Source organism: Carya illinoinensis, chromosome 13 (assembly GCF_018687715.1).
Source record: "Carya illinoinensis cultivar Pawnee chromosome 13, C.illinoinensisPawnee_v1, whole genome shotgun sequence".
NCBI classification, from domain to species: Eukaryota; Viridiplantae; Streptophyta; class Magnoliopsida; order Fagales; family Juglandaceae; genus Carya; species Carya illinoinensis.
Genome location: NC_056764.1, coordinates 12,712,065 through 12,723,022, shown reverse-complemented (window position 1 = coordinate 12,723,022; position 10,958 = coordinate 12,712,065).

Genomic DNA, 10,958 nt, shown 5'->3' with positions numbered 1-10,958 from the left:
ACAATTCCTTAAGATCGTCTTTTCTTTCTTGTTTAAAGACAATAGAGGGTTTCAACCATCCGACCCTCCGTAATCATGAATGCGTAATTATTCAATTATCTTCCCAATGCTATTATCATTATTCATTTAGGTACCGTTTGGTTACACAAATCAGATCATATCATCTCATTTAATTATTATAATTTTTTTTTAAATTTTTACACATAATATCATAAACAATTCAATTTTTTTAAATTTTAAAATAAAAATAATATTAAAAAATAATATTCTAATAATATTTTATTTAATTTTTAGCTCTTATCTCATTGCATTTTATCTGTAAATAGATGATAGTTAGCTAATTTCTTAAAATATAGTTTGGAATCAACAACGTGGGCATAATTAGGATTTTAATAAAATACGATTAACTTTATATTGGTCATGCGCATGCGTATTTATGTGGATTGCCCACTAATAATAAGAGTAGTACATGGCCCAATGACCGTGGCGGAGAATGGGTGACTTTATTTAATGCACATCAGGATTTTAATAGTGGAGTTTGAGTTGCACGCTTTAGAAATAGACTCTCGACTGATAATGAAAATGTTTTATTTTATTTTATTTAATTATTATAATTTTTTTTAAAATTTTTATATAAAATATAATAAACAATTTAATGTTTTTAAATTTTAAAATAATAATAATATTAAAAAATAATATTCTAATAATATTTTATTCAACCTTTAACTTTTATTTAAAATTATCTTATCTCATTTTACTATTCAAACTGCATCTCAGTGGGTTGTGGAATTTTCATTCTTTCTAAATAGAAAAAAATAGAGCTCAATGCATTTGTTGGTAAAAGACTTTTAGTTAATTAGATCATTAAAATTTCAATTATGGTTTTTAACGATTCAAAGTGTCTTCTTCATGTTTGGATCCCTAAAATCTCTTCGGATAAATCTATAATATTGATAATGCTAAGACCACTTTCCTTGTCATAATTTCATAAATGAGTTAATCACTCTTGAGTTGGACAACATTATCATTGAAGGTAACCTCACTCGATGTCATTATGGTCGTTATGCTTTTTATTTTTTTAGAAAAATGTTATAAGAAAGTCTTTTTGAGCTTCTTTCGTATTGTTCCATGTTTTTTGTTGCCAAGGGGGCTTCCTGAGCAGCTTTGCTAGGGTTTGGTCTTCTTCTAGAAATGTTCCTCCGATTGTAGTTTGCTTCACTTGTTGAGCTTCCTGAGGAATTGAGGATACTCAATACTTAGAAATGCACTTTTTTGGCAGAACTTCCTCCTCTGAGTGTGAACTAGTCCTCTCTTTCTTGTTGTGGAAGAGTTTGCAAGAGATTTAGATACTGGGGTGAATGGTTCATATGATCGGGAAAGGGGGGAGAGTTTGTTAAGTCAATCAATGATATGTCTTTAGAAGGATTTTGTACTTGTTGGGCTTTTGGTGAGGGGAGGATTGAAGTTAGGCCTATGGGGGACAGTTCCTCTATAGGATTAGGGCTGTATACGAGCTGAGTTCGAGCTAGTTTGGGTTGTGTGAACTCGGCTCGTTTATTGGACGAGCCGAAGCTGATGCTCGAGCTCGGCTCGTTTACATTTAACCAAAACTCGAGCTCGGCTTGAGCTCGGTTTGTTAACGAGCCGAGCCCAAGCTCGACTCGAGCTCGGCTCGAGTACATATATGTTATTTGCAAAATATACAATATACAAATAATATTCTGCATCAGAATAATGACAAATTATTTTTTTTAATGGAGAATAATAGCAATAGCAACTTAAATTTAAATTTACATCATGAAGCCTTCTAGAGACTATTTATTGACATTTACTTCCTAAATAGAACTAGTGAATGAAAACAGAGTTTATTTACAACAGTAAGAAATGAAACTTAGTACATTAAACTCCAAAACAAAGAATGAGATCTAAAATTGAAATCAGTGTAGTCCTCAATCTTCACGAATGCAGCCCAGAAGTCAGAACCATATACATTATTGCACTGTTGTCTGCATACACTAATACACAAAAAAATTTGTTAACAGATTTTTAATCCCTTACTCAAGTACTGTTAACTTAGTATACTGTCAGGGGATTTCTAACAGGAATGCAAAACTTAATTTGCATGAAAAATAATGGCATATCTCTACATATATTAGATACACGGTACACCAATACCAAAAACATATTTCAAACAGGTTACCAAAACAGGTTGAAGCAGGTAGTAGCATTAGAATTAGCAAACTGCAATAAAATGGAATCAAATGGCAAGCTCGCACAGCAACTGACAAACCCAATAAAGTATACAAAACATGAATTTCATGAGCAGTAGAAGAAAATGGCAAGCTCACTGATTTTACAAAGCGCATAAGCATTTTAAATTACATATAGACTGAAATGGCAAGCTAGATTGTCCAAATTACACAGCAATTATACAAAACATAAATCAAACAAGCAATACAATCAACATGGCAAGGTAACTAACAGTGAAACAAAGCACATTAGAGTTGCACGTGAAATTCTTCATAGAAACAAGTTCTCAAGAAACAAAAGGCATACACTAATCAATTAATCAAAGTCCTCATGCAGTTACCAAAACAAAGTCAACATGACATAAGATATATAAAGCAGCAGGCTGCAGTAGCAATAGGCATACAAAAACAAAAGTTCATACTTTAAGTTAAAGCAAATATGCCAACTAGTTACCAACAAAATCACAATGACTAGAAGGGCCCAAACTTATACAATATTTGAGTTCACCATGACAGAAGTAAACAATTTCCCAAACTTGAACAGAATCACCACAGGACAACCTGCACACACTAATACATGTAAAAAACATTAATATAATATTTATTCCCTTGCAAAATTACTCAAGTACTTTTAACTTAGTAATATTGTCAAGGGATGTTTGCAATGCAAAATTTAATTTGCCATTTAAAGAAATTTAGAAAATCTAGATGGTGAAGAGTTAGAACTTAGAAATTACCTGAACTGTCATGTGATCATATTAGATAGAAAAGCCAAACTGTCCAAATATTACAAAGTAAACTGTCCAAATATCAGATAGTAAATCAAATAGATTAACCAAAACAGACTAGATAAAACTAGAAAACTGCCCAAAAGCTCCATAGATTAAACATGCTAAGTTAAACAGAATTTGAGTCTGTATGGGCCTATGGCTATGGCAAGAGAATTTGAGTTTCTGATGGAACATCCTTCTATTGACAAGAAAAAAAAGTAATTAGTATTGTTGTAAATAAATTAATAATAGTAAGTATAAAATAATAAAATAGCAATAGATAGTTAAAATAAATAGATTACATTTACAGAATTGCTTGATGATCTTTTAAGCCCATATAATGCTTTAACCCAATCAGACCCACATAACAATATCTGGACAGTTTCAGTTGACAATGACGCTCGATGAGGATCAATGACTCTACCTCCTACGCTGAATGTTGATTCTGAGCTAACTGTGGTAATTAGGGTAGCTAATATATCTCGGGCCAATTTGGATAGAGTCCGAAATTTGAAACTATTTGTTTTCCACCAATCCAAGGTATCGAAACTTGCATCTGAACCCTCTTCACAGATGTATATACTCTCCTCTAAATAATTGTCCAGTTCTGATTCACTAGGCTGCACGGTATCAACACTCCTAACAAAAGATTTAAATAATGACTGGCCACTCTGCATGCTTCTCCCAGTCCCGACACTTGAGGAAGAATCAAATACATTCATTCGAGCATTATCCTGCTCTCGTTATGCCTCAAGAGTTGAATTGTATTCATGAACATACTCATCATATAACTCATGCAACACTTGAGAGACACGATCAATATTCTTAGCAGCATCTAGCACGTGATAAATTAAAGGAAAACAAAACTGGATTAGGACCATTTTGAATCTAGGATCTAAGACTGCAGCAATTGACATCAATAGATTACACTCCCCCCAATATTTGTCAAACTTAGCACTCATTTTCCTTACCATTGATTTCATGTACTCATTCTCATCTCTACTCTTCTTACCTAAGATGTCCTTCATTCTTCAAACTTCAAAAAGAAATAAGTTTGCTGTTGGGTAATCACTTCCGGATACAATATTGGTGATTTCATTGAAAATAGCTAGTAGTTGACAAACATTTTCAACTTGCCCCCACTCTTCAACAGTTGGAACACATTCAAAACATCTATTTCTATCACCATATCTAGAGAAAACTTCTTTGAACTGAATTGCAGCATCCAACATTAAATAAGTGCTGTTCCATCTTATAGGCACATCTAAAATCAGTTTCTTTGAAGACAATTGCAACTGTTTTGTAATTTCACTAAACTGTTTTAGCCTATTCTCTGATGCTACCAAATATTTTATACTATCTCTTACACAATCAACAGTATCTCTAATCTCCCATAGTCCATATTGTACAAGTAAATTTGTTATATGTGCACAACAACGTACATGAAATAGTTTCCCACCTACAGTCAATGTTCTCTTCAACCTAAAATCATCTTTCAAGATCTGAATGGCAACATCATTAGAACTAGCATTGTCAATAGTAATTGAACTAATTTTATTCTCAATCCCCCAAGTTTGGAAACACTTTTCTAAAGCATCAGCAATAAGAAGGCCAGTATGTGGAGATGACACATTACAAAAATTCAACACACGCCGCTGAAGATGCCAATCAGCATCTATAAAATGAACTGTCACTACCATATATGAAAGTTTTTGACAGGAAGTCCACATGTCAGTTGTGATATGAACTTTATTTACATGTTTAAGCAAAGTCCTTAACTTAGCCTTTTCATTCTCATAAGTTCTCATGCATTCTTTCTTTGCAAGAGCCCGTGACATTTTTTTCCGATATGGAGTGTTTGCACTTATGAATTTATTAAATACCACATGCTCCATCATAGAAAATGGATATTCATGGTAAAGTATTATATAAGCAGCAAGCTCTCGGACCCAACCACGATCATAGGTAAAGTTTGAGACAGTGAAGTTTCCATCTGCCTCCTTAGACTCAACTACTAAGACTTTTTGTTTTTTCTTAGACCCCATGTATGTCAAACAGGTTAGCAAGTGCCTATGTAGAGTAGTTGTAGAACTTGATTGAGAAGCTTTAAACAACATTTTACACCACTTACATTGAGGCTGTTTAACCCCATCCCTATCAATCTCGACAAAATCATTTCATACATCAGAAGTCCTCTTTCTTTTTTTTCTTTTATACTCTACTGTTTGCAATTCTATGGAAGCATTCTCAGTAGACATATTGTTAGGAGCCTGAGTATTTGCAGTATCTCCATCTTTATCAGATATGGCCTCTACTAAACTAATCCCAATCAAGTTTTCATTTTCATACTCTTCTACCGGATGAACTTCATTCACTGGATCACCCATTTGCTAGGGTCTAAAATATTGTAAACACAAAACCAGAAACATACAATAAGCATAAAGACATTGACCAAAAATCAATGTCTCCTTGTCTTGGTGGCTCAAGGTGCCTCCAGAAGCAAGGATACTAAAAGATGTTAAAGTCAAAATAATATGACTCCAACAGTTTTGTTATACAGTCTTGCCTTGATGGCTTAATTTGCCTCCAAAAGGAAAGGCTGATATAGTTGATTAATATCAACTAAAACAGATGTTAAAGTCAAATTAATTTGACTCGAACAGTTTTAGTATACAATCTTGCCTTAGTGGCTCGATGTGCCTCCAGAAGCAAGGCACCTCAACAACATAAACATAGAACAAATTGGATAAAATTAATCAACCAAAACATATTAAACACTAGTACATTTCATAATTGAAGCAAGAACATAAACACAAGATAGATTGGATAAGATTAAGCAAGTAAGACATGTTAAAGTGATTAAATAGTTGCAGAAAGGCCAACATATGATCATTTAAAATAAACCAAAACAGATTCAAGCAAACATACTTTAAGTCTTGAAGAAAGAACATAAACAGAGGACAGGTTGAATATGATTAATCAATCAAATCATGTTAAAAATAGCATAATTAAATAGTTGAAGCAAGAACCATAAATAATAATTTAAAATCAACCAAAACAAATTGAAGAAAGCATACTTTAAGTCTTGAAGCAAGAACATAAATAGAAAACATGTTGAATAAGATTAGACAAAACATATTGGATAAACACATAACAGAACAAAACAGTTTCAAGAAAGCATTGAGATATACTTGAAGCAAGAACATAAACAGAGGACATGTTGAATAAGATTAATCAACCAAGACAGAACATATTGGATAAACACATAACAGAACAAAATAAATTCAAGAAAGCATTGAGATATACTTGAAGCAAGAACATAAACAGAGGACAGGTTGAATAAGATTAATCAACCAAGACAGAACATATTGGATAAACACATAACAGTATACAAAAACACATCAACATAGAACAATTTATAAACACAGAACATAACAGATTATAAACACATAATTAGATAAACATATTCAAGAAAGCATGTTTACATATTTTCAGCAGACATAAACCAAGAACCAAATCAAGCAAGAATAAGTATTACTCTCTGTGTTGTGGACTGCAAGTTTTGCTTCAACTTTCAGAAGCAAAGTTCTTTCTTCAAAAGGTTTTTCTCTCAACACTTGAGAGAATTTCCAGTATAACAGCTATAATTCTCAAAACAGATAGTATAGTGCAAGTGCAATAAGCAAACAACAACAAGATCAAGATAGATGTAAGGCTTGAAGTCATAAATAGAGACAGAGTCACACTCACAAAGACAGTCAAGAATCAAAATGTCACATTAAGCAGGCGTACTAGGGTTTACAAATACAATTACAATTTACAAACATGAAAAAAATGATTAGATCTAAGTCTATATACATAGATATCAAATATTTAACTCATTAACAGAGATAGAGTCACAGAGACAATGAAGATGTCATGAGTCACACCATTTTGGCGTAGGGTTTACAAAGTTACAAATATTTGTCAAACATGAAAAAATATGATTAGATCTACAATACTACATTTGTGAAATTGTTACGAGAGAACTAGATGTTAAAATATGGGTTAATAATTAGAAAAATGAACAGGAACAAGAAAATATGAAAATCTCCAAACATAAACCAGGATTCAAGGAGTCAATGACCAAATATCCAAACAGATCCAACGAAATTGTTAGAAACAAAAAATAACCTAATTAATTGACTGATAGACAAACCAAATATCGAATCAGAGAAGCATGAACCACGAAATCAGAGATATAGTTGGTTGGGAGTCATTAAATGCTAGCATTTAATGACCCCTCTGTCGAGGCCTGACTGCCATCTTTGAGATTGAGATTGCAGTCAACAAAATAGGCCGATGCCTGCGATTGCGAGGGTTTTGTGCAATCGCAGACTCCGGTCTCCGAGTCCCAGACACAGAAGTACAAAACCTTCAAGAATCAAGCCTTGATTCAAGGCTTCATTGAATCGTATCACCGAATCGGGACTGAGAGGAGTGAGGAAATCGCAAATCGCGGTGAGTCTGAGGGCTGAGATGAAGTGAGATGTGATTGAAAGTGTGAAACAGTAAAAGTGAAACGACAGAACAGTTTGAACAAATGCGTGAAGCCGTGAAGGACAAAGTGAAAGGGGGCGGCTAGGGTTAGTTTTTAGAACTAGGGCTGTAAAAAGAGTCTTATATACTAAGCGAGTTAACAGCTACGATTCATTCAAAGAGATCCAACGGCTCCGGAAATATAAATAATAATACAAGTTACAAGACAACAGCTTAATTTTTAGTTGTATTATTATATTTTGTAATACTAACACTATATAATATAATAAGTTATTAATTTATTATATTATATATTTATTAAATTATTAATACAAGTTATACAACACCATATGTATTATGTATATAAGTATATTATGTAAATATATAATGTTATATATTATGTTAGTAATATCATTATATTAGTATATTAGTATATGTTATGCTAATATATCACCATACATTAGTAATGGTATATGTAATTATGAATGTAAATTAGTTATAAAATGACCATTTGAGTGATTTTCTTTCTTTTTATATATTATATATAAAATATTTTGGTTAATAATATTTTTGTATAAAGCTAATGTATTCATCATAACTTGTAAACTTATAGGGTTTTGTATTTTGGTTATATTTATTCTATATAACTTCTAGTTGGTATTATAAATTAAGGGCTAGTTCTATAAGACCAGTTAATATTATAAATTTATATATAGTATATGTAGTGGGCTATAACTACAAGTGAGACTAAGTCTATATACATAATTATGAAAATTCTAAATTATATTTATAGTATCTATATATAACATATCTAACTTTTGGCTATTATATATTGTATTATATATGTATAAATATATACAAGTCGAGCTCACGAGTCGAGTCGAGCTTCATACGAGTTTGTTCATGAACATTAATCGAGTCGATCGAATTTTATACGAGTTTGTATCGTTTAATAGTCAAGCCTAATTCTATGTTTACGAACAATCTATTTAATATTCGAATCGAGTCGATTTCGAGTTTAATCGAGTCGATCTCGAGCTGCCTATTAAGTAGCCTGTTCATTTTACAGCCCTATATAGGAGTAGGCTTGACTGTTGAGATGGGAGTAATTGTTGTGCAAGTTTTCCCAAATGGGCTAACCAGAAGTGAATAGAAGTGTTTGGATTTTTGGCTACGGATTGGGCTTGATAGGTTTTCAAATTGAGCTATGATTTGTTTGAAGATTAATGGGCTAGGTGCTGTTGGGTTGTAATCTTCAAGTCCATGATTCAAGAAGGTGTGGGGGTCGAGACTAGTAATAGGAGGATTTGATTGCATTTATAGATGTGGAAAGAGGGCTTGGTGTGATGACTTGGTGTTTATGGGATAGGAATGTCCATGTGGAAGGCTAGTATGAGGGCTTGGTGTGATGGCTTGAGATCCAAGGGGTAGAATTGGAGGGAACTAGAGGGGACTTACGCTACCAACATTAAGTGGTAGCGCATTTAGGACAGAGGGTTTGGCTCTTGTGCTCTGGATGCATTTTCTTTTTCCCTTTTTTGGATTGATGGTTTTCTAGATCTTTATTTACTTGAGATCGTCCCTCCATTGTTTTCTTGATGAAAACTGAGTGTTGAGGCAAATATGTCTGTGAAAAGGGAATGATTCTGGTTAGGGGTAGATTTGCTGATAGCTACAGTTCAAAATGATGGCTACGCCTGTTGTTTGGATTGTCAACCCTCATCCATGTTCATACTTGAAGAATAGTTTTGTTGCTTCTCTATTGAGACAAGCAAGATTGAAGCCTTTGGGTAGAGGTTGATTGACATTAATCTCCACTTTAATCACTAGAAAACGTCCAAGTGCAACTCCGAAAATGGAAAAATTTCAATGAGGTTGCCCAACACTAAACCTATGTTCTTTGAATTATGTTTTGAGAGCATCTCTAATGGTAAACCATGGATTTGAACCCAGAAGATAGGATAATTAAGAGCCACTTCGTGAATAGACTTGGAGGCCAATGTGAAAGCCCCGTAGGAAAACCTTTGAAATTCCACAGGTGGTTTGCTAGGACTCGCTCTTTTTCTTGGTAGGCTGAGAATGTGAAGAGGAATGTGTTGGTGTCTATATTATCGATCACGAGACCTATCACAAAGCTCCAAACAACCTTTATAGTTGCATGAAAATGTGTGTTTATTGAGAGGTTTTGAAGAGATAATTCTTTCTACCAGAACTAAGTTTGAGAATGGGCTTGCTGGGCCTGTTTCTAACTCTAGGTTGGGATCATTCCATGTCAAGGCTGCAGCTTAGGTGATAAGTTCGTCTATATATGAGGGATTGGAGGACATAGTTAGGAAGATTGTGGATGTGAGGAGACATATGGAAAGTTGGAGGGGGTTAGGGGTTGAAGGTGAAAAAAGAAGTGGGTTACTAGACGAGGAGAGTTGTACAGATGTTTGAGAGTGGTTAGCAAGTCTAGGAATGAGTAGTGAAGTTCTGTGAATGAATAGGTGACCACTATTGAGAGGGGAAAAGCTCACTCGGAAGATAGAAAAACTCATCTTAGAGAGAGAGAAAGTAGCTTTTTCTTTTGAAAGTAATTCGTTTCATTTCGTTATGTATTCAACTCATTACAAAGTTTCATTTACAATTAAATGATCTATCTGTTGTGGTCCCTCTTCTATCCAACAACTTTTCCCTTCCCTATTTGAAGTCATTTTTGCTAAGTTGTGGGCATTCATTCTCATTCGAGAGAATGAGAATGGCTTCTTTAGGTTCATTTTGGCCACATAATTCCCATATAAGGATTATGAGTTTTAAAATGAAATATTATTATTGTTTTGAAATATAAAAAATATAAAAAAATTGAATTATTTATTATATTTTATATAGAGATTTAGAAAAATTATAATGATGAGATAAAAATTTTGTGTTTGAGATGAAAAATTTTAATGACCAAACCGAACCTTAGTACCATGAAACTCTAGTTTGCTTTTATATGTCATATTTCACCATTATTTTTTTACCTCTCACTTGCCAAGATATAGCAATAAAAAAAAAAAAAATGGAACCGAGAGTTATGGATTTATTGGTTCCTTGTCAACACGGGAAATAAAAAAGAAAAGTACTAATTAATAATATTGAACTTTGTGACACGGAATTTATAACTCCACATTTTTTATAAAAGCAGGTGCTTCTATACACACTTGTAGTAAGAAGAAAATTAACCTTTTCATCTATCAATTAGTACTTATTGCGTACATCATCGATTTATACCTGTCTGATAAAATATATATAGAAAATTACCCAAATAACCTAATGAAAAGTATTGTTTTTTTCTCATCACGAAGTTTATCATTCAAGTTAATGCACCATAATGAAAAGTATTGTGTGTATCAATTTGTGTAATTGATAATGATAAAAGGATGGTGCTAGCGAGCTA